The sequence below is a fragment of the Pipistrellus kuhlii genome, unplaced genomic scaffold, assembly GCF_014108245.1.
Source record: "Pipistrellus kuhlii isolate mPipKuh1 unplaced genomic scaffold, mPipKuh1.p scaffold_m20_p_3, whole genome shotgun sequence".
NCBI lineage: Eukaryota > Metazoa > Chordata > Mammalia > Chiroptera > Vespertilionidae > Pipistrellus > Pipistrellus kuhlii.
Genome location: NW_023425529.1, coordinates 149,020,429 through 149,039,207, shown reverse-complemented (window position 1 = coordinate 149,039,207; position 18,779 = coordinate 149,020,429). Strand labels below are relative to the sequence as shown.

The 18,779-nt window shown below is 38.7% G+C and overlaps 1 protein-coding gene and 1 pseudogene across 1 annotated transcript in view; both read right to left on the bottom strand.

Annotated features, from left to right (window-relative positions):
* HS6ST3 (heparan sulfate 6-O-sulfotransferase 3) overlaps positions 1-18,779 on the bottom strand; it is a 682,367-nt gene that overhangs the window by 283,928 nt on the left and 379,660 nt on the right. The window lies entirely within an intron of this gene.
* On the bottom strand, positions 16,936-17,495 carry LOC118729838 (annotated as a pseudogene).

The window sequence follows — 18,779 nt, the reverse complement described above, 5'->3', positions numbered from 1 at the left end:
TCTCAGTGGAATACTTGCCTTTAAAACTTCACCTTTCATCTGGGAATTCCACTCATCCTTTAGATCTTTAGGATCACTTCTCTGACTCCCACACCCTCCAAATCTGGTCAATTCTGTGGTGAAACGCAGTCATTCATAAAACCACATTCTTTTCCTTTAGAATTTAGATCTCAATTTGTTTTTATACTTTCATTAGCATGATCATCAATGAATGTAAGTTCCATGAAATGGAGACTACATTTCCTTCTGCTAATTAATGTTATCTTCAGTACCAAGTATCTGGCACATTGTAAGTATTCAATAAACATTTTTAATTATTAAATCTATTGATAAATTAAGGGCTTCTTTTAGTGTATAGCATATAAAAGTAATACTATAGAAAAAGTACACATTTTTGAGGGGGGCATCAAAGAAGTCAAAACAGTTATCAGTATTTAAGGCATGGACATAATTTAATTTTTCTACTTAACCATTTTTCCTATGGTCTCCTTTGAATAGAATATGCCAACAACCCAAAGGAACATACCTATGCAGGCTAGTCTCTCTGTTACGTTTTATACTTTCCCATAGATTTCTATTTTACCTACTTCCTTATATTTAATGATTGATTGAACTTGATGTGAAGAAAGACCATTACCTTTGGGATCGAAGGAAAGTCATTTTGAAAGCTGCTCAGGATGTAGACAGATTAAGGTGCCGCAGCCCAGGAAATGACCTTAATCAAGCCATTTGATTGTTATGGGCTTTTAACAGCACTGCCAAGGAGACCAAATAAAAGTTAGTTCCCATAGGACAGAGAATGTTATATCGAGGCTGAGCTTTATGGAAAATAAAAATGTGAATCCTAAGTCATTGAAAAATATTGTCATAGGAGCATAGCATACATTCTGCTTGGTTTCAAGGAGCCAGATATGAAAGCTAATGATCTCAGTGTCATAACTAGCCTCTCAATCAGTCTCCATTGGGAGGGACAGCAAAGAAAGCAGATAGACAGACCAAAATAATGAGCTGCACTTGCCCCAGGAGGTAGGACCCTGAAGGTCAATGTTATAGGTAACTAGTAAATATCACCACTGGAGTAGAAATAGATAACTCTCCGGGTTGTTATTAAGAGGATTATTTATAAAGTGTCCATAGTGCACGAGAGGCATTGTGAATAATAGACTTGAGGACAAGAAGGGAGACAGAGAAAAGAGCATTTTGCTGAAACTTTCAGCAGTCCTAAGGGATTCTCCATTTCCCCCATTTGTATTTTTTTATTTTTGGAGTTGATGAAGCAGAGGTAGAGATCCAAGAGCAAGGAAATAAGCTTGTTGTGAGGAACACAACTCGAACAGGACACAGAGAGAACAAAGAAAGGAAGAAAGACACAAAGGTGAGCTAGGTGAGAGCATGAAAAATTAAAAAATAATTAGTTTCCCTTTAGAGCTCATCACGTAGTGAATTCCAGTTTCCAAAGCACTTCGCACACTCCACTTTATGCCACCTCACATCAAGTTTGTAAAACAGACCAGGCAGGGATCACTACCCTGGTTCTTCTGTTCTACTTGATCACCAAGGTTCAGAGAGGATGCAAGATGCCCAAGTCCCAGAGCCAGCAGAGAGGCAGGAAGAGTCTGCACCATGTTTCTGACAGCAGAATGCACCTGGGAAAGGCAACAAACTGCACGTATTGGTGTTGGTAGAGCATGAGCCTGTGTAACTGCTGGTACTATTACCCATCTGTAGGTTAAGCAGAGCAGCTTCTGGTAAAGGAGAAGTTATTAAGTTTTGTTTTTCTACTATTAACTCAATCTGCACACATTTACTGCAAGCCTACTGTGAGCCTGTCCTAGGGGAAAATGGAACCTGAATCCTCCGTAAACAAACTTACCACTTCCCTCTCTGCTTACACAGAACAAAAGGCAAGCACAGTTCTTATTGAGATTGCTTTTTTGATCAACAAACATGTGTTTTGCTTCATTTTGTTTCAATTTTCACTTTTACATCATAACTTTTCTCCACAGCCTTGACAAGAATTCTAGATCATGTGCTCTTGGATTTCAAAGATTTCATCTGACTTTAATTTGATTACTATAAAGCATAAGACAGAAATGTTCATGGTATATTTGATTGTTGATTAATATCCTGAAACTTATTATGCAGAGGAAATAAATAAATGTTTATCCTTATTAAAGCCCTGAGTCCCATGTTAAAAAGAGTAGAGAGGGGTTTTCAGATAGAGAAGATATTTTTGTAATTAATCAATCTTATTTATGGTTTGGAATGAATCTAAACAAAAGATGTCCAAATCACTTAGTTTCTCTTCAGCACATTGCCATCTTAAAGTGATGTAAACATTTCATAAGCACCTGGGCTCCAGCGTACATTCAGGCCATGCTAACATGAATCCAAAATCTGGGTCAGTCCACACAAGGATAGAGGATTGCTGGTGAGTCACTTCACAGTGTTGCACAAACTTCCCATAAACCATTTTTAAAGGGAGACTTTTGAAAAGGTGACAGAATGTGGACAGGAGTCAGGGTAAAGGTAGGAAGGTGAGAAACTTAAAGGACCCAGCAACATGCATAGATAGTCTCTAGTAAACATTGATATCGTCTTTAGGACTAAGCAGCCAAATTTGTAAAAGCCACCAAGATCTGCATGCCCTCTCTCATCTCATGAATCGGTCCCAAACTTGAAAAGCTAATCCACTGCTGACACACTAGCTCTCTTTGCTCTACCCACACACATATATGTTATTAAAGTGCAGAACTTCCTAGTCCTTGGGATAGGCAATACTAGTGCAGTCTTGCTCTTGGATTGGTCCATATGATTTATTCTGACCAATGAGATAGAAGCAGTAAAAAGCTCAAGCACAACTCCAAGTCTTCCTCTTCCATTGTCCTGATGATTGCAGAAGAGTTCTCCTGTGGAGATGGAGCTAATACAAGGTTGGAGCAACTGGATCACTGATCATGTTGAGCAGATGCCTGAAAGAGTTGCCTCAACCTACAATGGACTCCGTGTGCTAGAAATGAGCTCTGTTACACTAGAGACTTGGGGGCTGTCTTTTTATAGCAGAGTAACTTAGTTTAGCCTCACTAATTCCGTCCACTTGTCCATATTATTGATCACCAAGTTCTCCTCATTCCACCTCATTGATAGTTCTCAAATCCATCTAATTTTAACTACTGTTACTACCTTATCAGGTTATCATTCCCACCTAGCTATTAATGAAACAGGTCTCCTTGCCTCTGGACTTGATCCATTCTAATCCATTTCCTGTATAGCCAGTCATCATTCTAAAGTATAAACAGGAATCTTTTGTTCCTTTACCTAAAATCATTACTGGTTCCCTATTGCCTTGAGGATAAAATGCAAACTCCTATGACTTTCCATGCCCTCTATAATTAGACCTCTGTTTACCTCTCCATTCTCATCACTTGACATTCTATTCTCTAGGGTCAGTCCTATCCATGTCTGATCTCCAGGAACTACTAAGGTGTGGACTCATTGTTCCTTCTCCCTAGAATGCTGTTATCCACCCAATCCAACTTTCTCTAAGCTAATTCCCTAGAAATATGTTCAGGCAATACCTCCTTTCCTGACTTTGTAAGGCTGAAGTGAGTCAACCTCTGCTCACCAGAGTCAACCTCTGCTCACCCCTGTCAATGGTCACCTCTTCAGGGAGCATGATTGTCCATGCCCTTGACACTCTTCTGCTGGTTAGAGCTCCTTGACACAGGGATTGATTTCTAGCCATCACTCCATCCCTAGGACTAGCACACAACAAACTTGTAACAAATATTTGTCAAATGAAAAAAATGAGTGAATGAATAAATGCTTAAATCCAAAACATCTCTCTTCCAGCTTCTTCCCCTTCTCAGTGATCTCAGGCATAGAACAAAGGAAAGAGGAGGGAAAAAAGTTAAAGTCTGCTCAATTGGCTTTAAATTTTCCCACTACCACTTGGAAACTGTGTGACCCCAGGCAAATAACCTAATCTTTCTTAGTCCCAAATCTCCATTTTTGAAATGGGAGTAATCACATCTCCATTATGGAGTAGTAAAAATTGTGCTTGTGAACATAAAACAGCCACAGATGGAGAGGCACAAAGCAAACACTATATATAAATGGTAGGTATAATATTATTCTTGTTATTATTATTATTGATCAAATAAAAACTAATCTGATGGCAGCAATGGAAATGCACTTACTTGGAAGTGAGATCAGCTTTCATTTCAAGCAGGAACAAAGAGCAAACAATTAGACTGGAAATGAGTCTAGGGAACTATACGGGGATAATGGACTCTTACTCGGCTCCCCTGCCAGCTTCCTCTGTCCTCCTCATTCTTTATATTTTTCTAAATACATTAACTTTTAAGCTATTACCAATATTCCTTTTTATTTCTCTTAGAACTCCTGCTCTTATGGTCTGCATCCTGAATTCTCCATGCTCCCTTCTCTTGTCATTCTTGAAACTCCTCTCTGCACATTTCCTTTTTTACATCCTGACTAAGAAGAAGAAGAAGAAAAAAAAAAGAAAAGACTGGGCAATCAATCCTTCCTTAAATAGTAAGTCTACATTCCTGGTCTTCAAAAGTCTACATCTGTCATTCACTCAACACACACTGAATGAGTACTCACTGATCTAAGCCTGGGGCATTGAGCTAGGTGCTGTTTTATTTTTTCTCTCTAAATAAACATTAATTATAAACCATTGCCCATACCTAAATAGAATAAAATGTCATTGAGGAAAAGCTAGTCCCCTTTCAGATTCAGGCCTTCCTGGTACCCAGGCAAAGGGAGGGTTTTTTATTTTGTTGTTGTTGTTTTTCATAAATCATGTAGCAAATTGGTTTTTCAGTATTTAATTCACAGCATATATGAGACATGATTTTTAATGAAAATTTGACATTCCTTTGAGTGAGCCATAAAGACATGAATGTGTAGATGCCATTTCTGCTACGCTAAGAACCTGAAACTACCCACATAAGTGCACTTAGCTCTTTACCCTAAATAGCTCACAGCATAGAACAATGTCACATATTAAAGAACATAATCACTTCTGAATTTTTTTACTTTGTATAACTTAAAGTTGTTGTTGCTGAAAAGGTCTAATGATCAAAATAAAATTCAGTTTATGTCACTTTCTTATTCCCTATCTCATCACCCCACACTGCCTCCTGTATAAATTAAATGAGGCAATAGTATTATGAAAGTAAACAGGTCAGGAAGTTCAAAGATGTACCTTCTAGTACTGCTCATTAGAGTGTGGTGTGTAGGGGACATTGGCCTCTATTACTTCCCGATTCCTCGTAAAGAAAATGGAAAGAAATGCTACATGATCAATGTTTTATTAAAAGGGGTTATTTAAAAACAACAACAAACTCAGAAAATTGACAAGTTATTAGCCTTTCTCAATAACTGATGTTCAAAATTAAAAAGCCCTCACTTTCTCAAAACTCCTCCTTATGACTTTTTCAACCCTTGGTATGTGTAAAATGCTCTGAATTATTTCTATAAACTCAAGTACACTATCAAATCAAGGTGTTGTCATGGTAAGTGCCCACCACTGTTCTTTGATATGAACTCTTCTGAGATATTGGTTTTCCATTGTTAACAGCATGAATATATTTCTCCTTCTACGATTCAATATATTACACCACAAATAAACTCCATGCTAGTGAGTCACATTTAGCCACATTCACAAGATATAATGTCACCACAGATAGTAAACACTCAAGGAAAGATTCAAGTCTTAGATCTCTGTCTCCATAGATAACCCATTCATTGGATTTGTTTAGGAGATCCTGAGTAGCCGTGGAGGAAAACTGACCTAATTATCTGTGCTCTTGGAATGTCCTTGGTATGCACAGGCTCTTACATGTCATTGCCAGATTTATTCCTTACATTTAAGAGCTTCCACCAGCTATGAAGAAGCAGCATTCACCACATTCAACAAAAAGATAGTTCCCTCTTATTTTCAGATGGTAGTTGTTATTGTTTTTTTTCCAGGTAAAAATCTGCCCAGATCCCTGTACATCTCAGTATGTAAGGTTATGTTCTATTGCAGGTTGAACAAGAGGGCTGAGAGCCCCGATTGAGGTTGGTTGGTTTATCTGTTTTATATCATGGTTCTTCCTGCCTTTTCTTCTTTTGGCTGTATGTCAATGGGGATTTTTGGATGATGTTAAGCTAATCATTGTAAGTTCCATTTCAACTTCTAAATCCCTCATTTTGTAATATGACTGCAGATGTCTTTGCAACTTACTAGGTTTACTATGGGACAAAGCTACAATGATTTCATCTAATCTTATTTTTCCTGTGACTATTGTGGGATGAGTAAAGTGCCTAATTAGTTAACATATCCCATTACCAAAACAAATTCAGGAGGGTTTGGTCTTTATAATACTGGCTGATGGTAAGGCTGCTATTTTCTCAGGCTACATTTTAGCCAGATAGCTTCTCCTGACATGTGACTTAACAGACTGCTGGTGGTCAAGGAGCAGACATAGCTTCCCAGAGAAAACTTGCAGAACTAGCTTGAAGGACACATTACATATTTGTTATCAAGAAACTAAACTATTATGTTTGTACTAGAGGCCTGATGCATGAAGATTCTTGCAAGAATAGGCCTTTCGCCAAAACCAGTTTGGCTCAGCGGTAGAGCGTTGGTCTGCAGACTGAAAGGTCCCAGGTTCGATTCTGGTCAAGGGCATGTAAGTTGGTTGTGGGCACATCCCCTGTAGGGGGTGTGCAAGAGGCAGCTGGTCGATGTTTCTCTCTCATCGACGTTTCTAGCTCTCTATCCTTCTCCCTTCCTCTCTGTAAAAAGTCAATAAAATATATTAAAAAAAAGAAGAAAAAAAAGAATAGGCCTTTCTTCCCCTGGCTAAGCTTTCCACCTTCGCTCTGGCCTCTGTCTCCCTGTAGCTCCTTCCACCCCCACCTCCCACCCCATGCCCCTTGTCATAGCAGGTGTCTCACCTCTCCCAGGCTGTTTTGCACACTGCCCAGAGCACAGAGAAGCTGGGGTGGGGTGGAACTCAGTCATTGTCACCATGGTGACAACAGAAGCATTCGGCCTGGCCACCACTATCTTTGTCACATCAATTTGCATATTTCTTCCTTATTGGCTGTGGGCCCTGCCATCTTTGTTGCAGAGTGATGATTTATTTGCATATTACCCTTTTATTATATAGAATTTTTATTGATTTCAGAGAAGAAGGAAGCTGGAGAGAGAAATAGAAACATCTAACAATGAGAGAAGATTATTGATCAACTGCCTCCTGCATGCCCCCCACAGGGTACTGAGCCCACAACCCAGGGCATGTGCTCTGACTGGGAATCGAACCATGACCTCCTGGTTCATAGCTCATTGCTCAACTACTGAACCATGCTGACCAGGCAGGAAATTTTGATATTGAATATTGGAGCAGGAGTTTCCAAATGCAAAATATTAAATTAAAAGGCTAATTTAGAAACAAAACAATAGTCTCCAAGGTGTTAAAATAGATTACATTTCAGCCTTAAATCTTACTTTTTCTGTTTGGGAAGATTCTAACTATTGACTGCATCCCTATAAAGTATTATTGTTCAATAACCAATTGATTAGCAAAGTTTTTAGTGTTTGAGTTCTCGACCAAGAATTGCTTTTAGCTTCTATTATACTTGCTCTTATCATTTTAAAAATATCCTGTGCCTTAGTGTCTTCAAAAATATGAAGAGCAATTCAATAGTTATTTGAATGAAATAACTAAAATAAGTTGTAGCTTGAGACAATAAGTGTTGTAGGTTACTACAGCTTTCTATTCATCCCTTTCCCATTAACTTGACCAAGCCTTCCTAGGGCAAACATTCCAGAAAGGTCATAATTCTGGGTTTTATTTCTTTCTTTTTTTAAATTTAATTTATTTATTTATTTATTTTTACATATTTTATTGATTTTTCCCCCTCCCTTCCTCCCACAAATCCCCTCCCTCCCCAGAGCTTTATGTCCATTGGTTGTACTTATATGCATGTATACACGTCCTTCAGTTGATCTATTATCTCCCCCAGTTCCTCCTCCCCTCCCTGCTGAAATTTGACAATCTGCTTATTGCTTTACTGTCTCTGTATCTATCTTTTGGTTCATCAGTTTATAATGATCTTTATTATCCACAAATGAGTGAGGCCATGTGGTGTTTCTCTTTCATTGATTGGCTTATTTCACTCAGCATGATGTTCTCCAATTCCATCCAGGTTGCTGCAAATGATGAGAATTCCTTCTTTTTTATGGCAGTATAGTATTCCATTGTGTAGATGTACCATAGTTTTTGGATCCAATCATCTGCTGACGGGCACCTAGGCTGTTTCCAAATTCTGGCTATTGTAGATTGTGCTGCTATGAACATAGGGGTGCATATATCCTTTCTGATTGGTTTTTCTAGTTTCTTGGGATATATTCCTAGAAGTGGGATTACTGGGTCAAATGGGAGTTCCATTTTCAGTTTTTTGAGGAAATTCCACACTGTTCTCCACAGTGGTTGCACCAGTCTGCATTCCCACCAGCAGTGCAGGAGGGTTCCTTTTTCTCCGCAACCTCGCCAACACTTGTCGTTTGTTGATTTGTTGATGTTGGCCATTCTGACAGGTGTGAGATGGTACCGCATTGTTGTTTTGATTTGCATCTCTCGGATAATTAGTGACTTTGAGCATGTTTTCATGTGCCTTTTGGCCTTCCTTCTGTCTTCTTTTGAAAATATTCTATTTAGATCCATTGCCCATTTCTTAATTGGATCATTCACCTTCTTTTATTTAGTTGTATCAGCTGTCTGTAGATGTTGGAGATTAAACTTTTATCAGTGGTGTTATTAGCAAATATGTTCTCCCACACCGTGGGCTTTCTTGTTGTTTTGTTGATGGTTTCTTTTGCTGTAAAAAAGCTTTTTATTTTGATGTAGTCCCATTTGTTTATTTTCTCTTTAGCTTTCATTGCCCTAGGGGCAGTATCAGTGAAGAAGTTCTTTTGGCATACGTCTGAGATTTTGCTGCCTGTGGATGCTTCTAGTATTTTTATGGTTTCCCGTCTGATGTTTAAGTACTGCATCCATTTTGAGTTTATTTTTGTGTATGGTGTAAGTTGGTGATCTAGTTTCATTCTTTTGCATGTGTCTGCCCAATTTTCCCAACACCATTTATTGAAGAAACTGTCTTGACTCCATTTTATATTCGTGCCTCCTTTGTCAAATATTAATTGAGCATAGTGATTTGGGTTGATATCTGGGTTCTCAATTCTATTCCATTGATCTATATGTCTGTTCTTGTGCCAGTACCAGGCTGTTTTGAGAACAGTGGCTTTGTAATACAGTTTGAAGTCTGGTATTGAGATCCCTCCTACTTTACCCTTCTTTCTCAGGATTGCTGTGGCTATTCGGGGTCTTTTATTGTTCCAAATGAACTTTTGGAGAGTTCTTTCTTGGTCAGTGAAATATGTCGTTGGTATTTTAATGGGGAGTGCATTGAACCTATAGATTGCTTTAGGAAGTATGGACATTTTGATGATGTTGATTCTACCAATCCATGAACATGGTACGTTCTTCCATCTCCTTACATCTTCCTCTATCTCTTTTTTCAGTGTCGTGTAGTTTTCTGCATATAGGTCCTTTACTTCCTTAGTTAAATTTATTCCTAGGTATCTTAATTTTTTTGGTGCGATAGTAAATGGAATTGCTTTTTTAGTCTCTGTTTCTGTAGTTTCACTGTTGGTGTATAGAAATGCCATGGATTTCTTGGCATTAATTTTGTATCCTGCTACATTGCCAAATTCATTTATTAAGTCAATTAGTTTTTTAATGGAGTCTTTTGGGTTTTTTATGTACAATATCATGTCATCTGCAAATAAGGATAACTTTACTTCTTCTTTTCCAATTTGGATGCCTTTTATTTCCTCCTCTTGTCTAATTGCAATGGCTAGTACTTCCAGTACTATGTCAAACAGGAGTGCCGAGAGTGGGCATCCCTGTCTTGTTCCTGTTCTTAGAGGGAATGGTTTTAGTTTTTGCCCATTGAGTATAATGTTGGCCGTGGGTTTATCATATATGGCTTTTATTATTTTGAGGTATGATCCTTGTACTCCCACCTTGTTAAGAGTTTTTATCAGGAAAGGGTGTTGGATTTTATCAAATGCTTTTTTCTGCATCAATTGATATGACTATATGATTTTTATCTTTCAATTTGTTTATGTGATGTATCACATTTATTGATTTGCGGATATTGTACCATCCTTGCATTCCTGGAATAAATCCTACTTGGTCATGGTGTATGATCTTTGTGATGTTCTTCTGGAGACGATTTGCTAGAATTTTGTTGAGGATTTTGGCATCTATGTTCATGAGGGATATTGGCCTGTAATTCTCTTTCATTGAGTTGTCTTTATCTGGTTTTGGTATTAGGGTGATGCTGGCTTCATAGAAGGAGTTTGGAAGTGTTCCTTCCTCTTGGATTTTTTTTGAATAGTCTGAGGAGGATAGGTTTTAGTTCTTCCTTGAATGTTTGGTAAAACTCTCCTGTGAAGCCATCTGGCCCTGGGCTTTTGTTTGCTGAAAGCTTTTTGATGACTGTTTCAATTTCTTCCCAAGACACTGGTCTATTGAGATTTTTAGATTCTTCCTGATTGAGTTTTGGAAGTTTGTATTTTTCTAGGAATATGTCCATTTCCTCCAGGTTGTTCAGTTTGTTGGCATAGAGTTGTTCGTAGTATTTTGTAACAATCTGTTGTATTTTGGTGGGGTCTGTTTTATTTCATTTCTGATTTTGTTTATTTGGGTCCTCTCTCTTTGTTTCTTGGTTAGCCTGGCTAGAGGTCCATCTATCTTGTTTATTCTTTCAAAGAACCAGCTCTTGGTTTTGTTGATCTTATGTATTGTTTTTTTGGTCTCTATGTCATTTATCTGTGCTCTGATTTTTGTTATTTCCTTCCTTCTGCTTACACTGGGCTTTTCTTGTTGGTCCTTATCTAACTCTTTGAGTTGTAGAGTTAGATCATCTGTTACCCTTTTTTCTAGTTTTTTGCAATAGGCTTGTAAGGATATGAACTTCCCTCTCAAAACTGCTTTTGCTGTGTCCCATAGATTTTGGATTGTTGTGTTTTCATTGTCACTTGTTTCCAGGATGTTTTTAATTTCTTCCTTGATTTCTCTGGTAACCCAATCCTTGTTTAATAGCATGCTGTTTAGTCTCCATGTGTTTGATTTCTTTGGATTATTTTTATTGTAGTTAATTTTCAGTTTTATGCCATTATGGTCTGAGAAGATACTTGATATGATTTCTATCTTCTTGAATTTGAAGAGACTTTGCCTATGTCCCAAAATGTGGTCTATCTTTGAGAATGTCCCATGTGCACTTGAGAAGAATGTATATTCTGTGGCTTTGGGGTGCAGTGTTCTGAAGATGTCAATTAATTCCATCTGGTCTAGTGAGTCATTTAGGATTGATATTTCTTTGCTGATTTTTTGTTTAGATGATGTGTCCAAGGGTGACAGTGGGGTATTAAAATCTCCTACTATGATTGTATTGCTATTAATCTCTCTCTTAATGTCCTCCAGCAGTTTTTTAATGTATTTGGTTGCTCCTGTATTGGGTGCATATATATTTACCAGGGTTATTCCTTCTTGTTGGATTGTTCCCTTTAGTATTATGAAGTGGCCTTCATTATCTCTTATTATGTCCTTCACTCTGAGATCTAATTTGTCAGATATAAGTATTGCTACCCCAGCTTTTTTTTCATTTCCATTTGCCTGGAAAACTTTTTTCCATCCCTTCACCCTCAGTCTGTGTGCATCTCTTTTTCTGAGGTGGGTTTCTTGTAGACAACAGATGTATGGGTCTTGTTTTCTTATCCAATCTGTTACCCTATGTCTTTTGATTGGAGCATTTAATCCATTTACATTTAAGGTTATTATTGATAGGTACTCATTTGACGCCATTTTTATTCTATACCCGTGTTCCTTCTTCACTTCTTATTTCTTTATTATTACAGTAGACCCTTTAGCATTTCTTGCATTGCTGGTTTGGTGGAGATAAATTCCTTCAGTCTTTTTTTGTCTGTGAAGCTCCTGATTTCCCCTTCAATCTTGATTGATAGCCTTGCTGGGTACAGTATTCTTGGATTCAGACCCTTACTTTGCATGACTTTGTATATTTCATCCCATTCCCTTCTGGCCTGATAAGTTTCTGTTGAGAAATCAGTTGCTAGTCTGATGGGGGTTCCTTTGTATGTAACTTTCTGTCTCTCTCTGGCTGCTTTTAAGATTCTTACTTTGTCGATGTTGTTTGCCAATTTAATTATAATGAGCCTTGGAGACTGTCTTCTGGGATTCATTTTGCTTGGGACTCTGCGAGCATCTTGGATTTGTGTGGGTTTTTTCTTCTCTATTTCAGGAAAGTTTTCTGTCATTATTTCTTGAAATACTTTTTCCATGTCTACCTCAGTTTCCTTTCCTTCTGGAACCCCTATTATTCGAATATTATTTTGTTTTGTATTGTCCCAAAGCTCCCGTAGGCTCTCCTCCTGCTTTTTAATCTTTTTTTCTAGAAGTTGCTCTACTTGGGTATTTTTTTCCATCTTATCTTCTAGCTCACTGATGCGGTCCTCTGCTTCATCTAGTCTACTCTTGATGGTTTCTATTGAGTTCTTCATGGTAGCGATGTCATTTTTCATTTCTTCTTGGTTCTTCTTCAGTTCCTCATGGCTCTTCTTCAGTTCCTCATGGTTCTTCCTCATTTCTTCTTGGCTATTGTCAAATTTCTCTTCCATTCTTTTTAGCCATCCTATGATCATTACTCTGAATTCTTGCTCTGGTAGGCTGCTTGCCTCTGACTCGTTTACTTCCTTTTCTGGTGATGCCTGCTTTTCTTTCCCGTGCGGACTATGTTTTTGTCTCCCCATGGCCTCTCTTTTCAGGATGTCTGGTTATGTGGTGTTCCTTCTCCTTTCCGTGGGTGACCGAAGACCTCCCTTGAATCCACGTGTCTGCGCCAATTCGGGCTTCTCAGCTGCTTGATGGACCTCTCCGCTGGGGTTTTCCAGGCCTCAGAGAAGCTACTCCTTTCCTGGTAAGGTGGCGGAGCCCCCGAGCCGCAGCCCTCAGCTCGCCGCCACCTCCGCAGCCGCGGCAGTGCTGGCCACCCGGCCAGGAAATCCTGTCCAGCGGACAGCTCCCTACCTTCCTTGAGAACTCCGCTGCCCCTCAGCTGCCAATCAACATTCCCTGAGCTGCTCAGACGCTACTTTTGTCTGTTCTGGGACCAGAGTCAGAATAAATCCGACTGTTCAGTCGCCATCTTCAAGCTCCGCCCCTGGGTTTTATTTCTTGATAGCCAAATTATTCTTCCACTGAGTGAGCTGACCAAAACCATGCAAAGAACTCCAAACAATTCACCTATTACATTAAGCTTATGTTACTGAAGACTAAATGCTATTGTTTTTCTTCGAATTATCATAAAAACATTGATGCATTGGATTAAGTCAAAGATACCTCCTAAATCCTACAGGTAGACCCACATGGATTTGGCACTACTCTCTTCCCAAGGCTCCACCCTTGCTCTTCCTTTAAGGGACCTGTCTCCAGTCCTTATCCTTTGAAACATTTCATATCCACCTGCATATAATAATTCCGATCTCTAAGCTATTCTATTCAATCCTAGTACTACTCTCCACCCCCATTCATCCTTTGTTCTCTATCAGAAGCAAGACTCATCTTCCCCAAGCTTTAGTTTCCTTTCACTGTGCTCCCCTCCAAACCTAACACATTGCCATCGCTTACAACCCCCTGTGATTAAAGGAACAGCACTCTCAGGACGGTGCTTGATGCAGAGCAGTAACATTAAGATGTGTCCAACAGGGGGGGGAAATTGAACAAAGGGGGTACATAAAAATGAAGAGGATTCATTGACCAGCAAAAATCAATGAAGCAAAAATGGACCATTTTCCTCTCATTGATTTTCCACTGCTCATTGTGTGTTGACAGCCATCTCTGCAACTTTACACTCCCTGTGTAGCTCCCAGGGAGGCCATGTGACAACTCTCAACTCACAACTCACAACTCTCAGCCAGGCACTTCCTATTCCACAGGGTTATAACAACATGCTGGCAAGAAATTTACACTGAGGAAACAATTCCAGCTTCTGACGCAAGGGTTAAATGCAGCCAACAGAGTCTTGAGCAAGGCTGCCCTCCCTGGATTCTGATGAAATCACACTACAGCCCTTGCTCAGTGGTCTCTTGACTTTGCCTGGCCACGTTCTTAGTTATGCAGTCCTGGGGGAACCCAGACCTACCCTCTTCTGGACTCAACCACTCAGTATTCTAGAGAAATCGCATCTCACACAAAGTGCCATCCATCATCTGCAAAAGCCAGGAAGTTTTAAGTCCCTGCCAAGAGCAGGGGCAGATATTCTGAGTAATTGGATGCTGCCTCTGTAACCTAACTGCCGTCCGAGCAGCTGGATACAAGAGGTGAGGTGACGAGAAACCTTCTCAGAAGAGGATGCCAGACACTTTGGATTCCATCTCCGAGGAAATCAGGTGTGTGTCAAACTCCCTGCCTATTTTTAAACAGCACATGCATTTTAAAACAAGTCAGCACAGACTTTTTTAAAGTCGTTATTTACCAAGATGTGTCATGCAGCCACTTATGCTCCAGAGAAGCTCAGGTAAAGATAAACTCCTTTTGATATATGCATAGAATATGGAGGAACTCAGCCCTGGCTGCATTCATCGCCCTTTGTTTTCCAATAGGAAAATGACTTACTAACAATGAAGTCCCCATTTCCTTATTAGCATTACATTAGGGGTATTCAAGGCTGTGCATTCAACTACATCAGTCAATAACAGATCAAGAGTGCTCCTGTGTAATTAAACCCACCCATGTTCAGACAGATATCATGTGACAAGGTAATAGCCACAAAATATTTACAGGGAATTTGGAATGGCACAAACTTGACTTTGAGGAGGGACTAAGGGTTTGCCCATGTTTTTATAGTATTCAATATTTAAATGCTCTCAATTTAAGAATAATGCCTATAAAATTGAGTTAACAATGATATATTGATTAAGGTTTACCATCCTTAATTTTAAAAATAAAATATACCTAACATAAGCTTACTGGATGAACCCAGAGAATAAGTTGTTCCTCAAATAACCAACCACCACTTTTCTTTCCTTCTTCTCTTTCTTCCTTCCCTCCTTTCACATTCTTGCCTTTTTTTGTTCTTTTTGTTCTTCTTTCCTTTCACAGACTTTGTTTAATTCCTCTAGGTGGTAGGCCCTATGCTATAAGTTGATACCTTTTAAGGAACATTCAGCTCTGTCTGGAGGAGCAGATAAAAGCAATGATGCATCAAAGAGTGATAAATATAATGATAGAGAGAAACACAAAATGCTAAGAAGCACAGAGAAGGGGCATTTTGGGACAGAATCATAGAAGGCTTCTAGGAGGAGGTCTTTTCCTGAACTTAGTTTTAATTGTTAAGGAGTAGTTAGCTAGATAAAGAAAGCAAGGATAGTAAAAAATAACAGCGTGAGAGAAGGTATGAAATAACATGCTAGATTCAACAGTGATTGAATTTGGCTTCAGCCAAAATGTACATCTATGAGGAGAGATGAAAGAGAAATGAGGCCCAAGACAGCAGCCAGCGGCAATGACAGACCTAGCAATCACATATACCAAGCTAAGGAATTTGAACTTTATCTTAAAAATTAAAAATTCATTGAAATTGTGTTGGCAACTTGAGACTCTAGTAGTTGAACTTGCCCTATCTTCAGCTTTAACCAATAGAATAGGACAGCTACCACATCTGATCTCAGGCCTTCAGAAGCCTCCTATATTTCTGCTCGGGTTTTTACCTAGGAAGAGAGAGTATCAGGTAGCCTCTGTTCCTTCAGCCCAGGTCCTGGAATAAACAGACCCAAATCTGGTTGCACCAAGCCCAACCAACCTGAGCCAAAATCATCTAGATCTCAGCTCCTCTGGACCCATGAATAAGAAAAATAATACACGTTGTTACAAGCTCCTGAATTTTGGGCTATTGCTTTTTATATTCTTATTCTAGAAATAACTGACTGATAAAAGCATGGAATCCATTCCTCCCACTTTTGAAATCAAAATAATAAGGTGATGGTCAATTAAGACTCTATAAGAAATTCATTTGTCTTTCTTAAAGACAATACAGGCATACCTCAAAGAGAAACAGACCATGCTAATAAACAGACTATTGCAGGTTAGAAACAGACCATGCTAATAAAACAAAATCAAAATACAGAGAGACACATGAATTTTGGAAGTTTCTCAGTACATATAAAAGTTATGTTTATGCTATACTATAGTCAATTAAGTGTGCAATAATAGCATCATGTCTAAAAAAAAAAATAATGGTCATTCCTTAATTTAAAAATACCTATTGCTAAAAATGCTAACCATAATCTGCACTAAGCAAATAGTAATCTTTTCTCTGGGAAAGGATTTTGCCTTGATGATGTTGGCTGAGCAGTGTAGTGATTGCTGAAGCCTAAGTTGGCTGTGGCTATCTCTCTAAAAGAAAACAATGAAGTTTGCTCATCGATTGACTCTTCCTTTCATGACGGATTTCTCTGTAGCATGTGTTGGTGTTTGACAGTATTTTACCCACAGGAGAACTGCTTTCAAAATTAGAGTCAATCCTCTCAAATCCTGCCACTACATTATCAACTAAGTGTACAGAGTAGTCTAAATCCTTTGTTTTCATTTCAACAATGTTCACAGCATCTTCACCAAGGATAGATTCCATTTCAACAAACCACTATTTTTTTGCTCATCCATAAGAAGCAACTCCTCATCCATTAAAGTTTTATCATGAGATTGCAGCAATCCAGTCTCATCTACAGCCTTGACTCTTTAATTCTCTTATTTCTTTTTTTTGTTTTGTTTTTATTTTTATTATTATTTCTTTTATGCTGAATTTACTCCTGGGCCGTAAGTTTTTGTTTCTTCAGTTTCTTCTGGGATACTTTTTCTGAGCAACCTCCTCTTCTGGTTTAGGAATAATTTGCTCTTTTTCCTAAGGATCATCTATCTCAATGTGGCAGAGAGAGCTCATGCGTGGGTTAATCTGTGCATGAGCTGTTACTCCGGTGCCACAATTTTGAGTGTTTGTTCACCTGGATATGCTCAATGATCAGAGAATCTACATCTAAACCCAAAGCTGAGCATGACTTCCTGCATTTTTAAGCATATGCAGCAAAGATTCAGCACCCTTTTTGGGCCAATGACTGTCCAGTCCCATTGTTTGCCTGGGCACACTGACCAACCCCACCATTTTTGACAGTATGATACACACGGCTTCTGTAAAGTGACATAATTCACATACATGGTGGCTTTTTTAATATGCATATCCTTGATGGCCTGGGTCTTCTATAAGTGAACACGCAAATTTGAACCTCTTGATTTGCATGATTTTGTGGTGGTTCCTGGGTCAAGTGAATAGTAAACCATTTTCAGAGGTCACCAGTGGCAACTTTCAGGAAGAGTAGTTCTCTTATTATTTCCACCATATCTGCATTTATTTCCTCCACCAAAGTCTTAAACCTCTCAACGACATCCAGAGGGTTGAAATCAACTTCTTCCAAACTCCTGATAATGTTGATAATATTTTGACCTCTTCCCACGAATCATGAATATGGTTAGTGGTATCTAGAATTGTGAGTCCTTTCTGGGAAGTTTCAATTTATTTTACCCAAGTCCATCAGAGGAATCAATATCTATGGCAGCTATAACCTTATAAAATATATTTTTAAATAATAAGACTTAAAAGTTGAAATTACTCCTTGATACATGGCCTACAGAATGCATGTTGTGTTGGAAAGCATGAAAACATTGATCTAATTTTACATCTCAATCAGAGCACTTGGGTGACCAGGTGCATTGTCAATGAGCAGTAATATTTTGAAAGAAATATTTTTCTAGGCAGTAGGTCTCAACAGTGGACTTACACTATACAGTAAACCAGGTAAAAACAAATGTGCTATCATCCTCGCTTTGTTCTGTTGAGAGAGGACAGGCGGAGTAGATTTGGTATAATTCTTAAGGGCCCTAGGATTTTCAGAATGTTAAATGAGTACTGGCTTCAATTTACATCACCAGCTGCTTTAGACCCCAATAAAGAAAGTCAGTCTGTCTTTCAAAGCTTTGAGGCCAGACATTGACTTCTCCTCTCTAGTTACAAAATATCATAGATGATATCTTCTTCTAATATAAGGCTTTTTCATAGGCAGTAAATATCTGTTGTTTCATGTAGCCACCTTCATAACTTATCTTAGCTAGGTCTTCTGGACAGCATACTGCAGCTTATTCAGCATCACTTGATGTTTCACCTTGCTCTTTTATGTTATAAAAACTGCTTCTTTCCTTGAACCTAATGAACCAACCTCTGCTGGCTTCAAACTTTCCTTCTAAAGTTTCCTCACCCCTCTCAGCCTTCACAGAATTGAAGAGAGCTGGGACATTCATCTGGATTAGGCTTTGGTTTAAAGGAATGTTGTGGCTGGTTTGATCTTCTATCCAAATTGCTAAAACTTTCTCCATATCAGAAATAAGCTTGTTTTGGCTTATCATTTGTATAATCACTGAAGTAGCACTTTTAATTTCCTTTGATAATTTTTTGTTTGCATTCACAACTTGGCTAATCATTTCCCACAAAAAGCCAAGTTAGTGTTTGACATGCCTTCCTCACTAAGCTTAATCACGTCCAGATTTTTATTTAAAGTGGGAGATGTACAA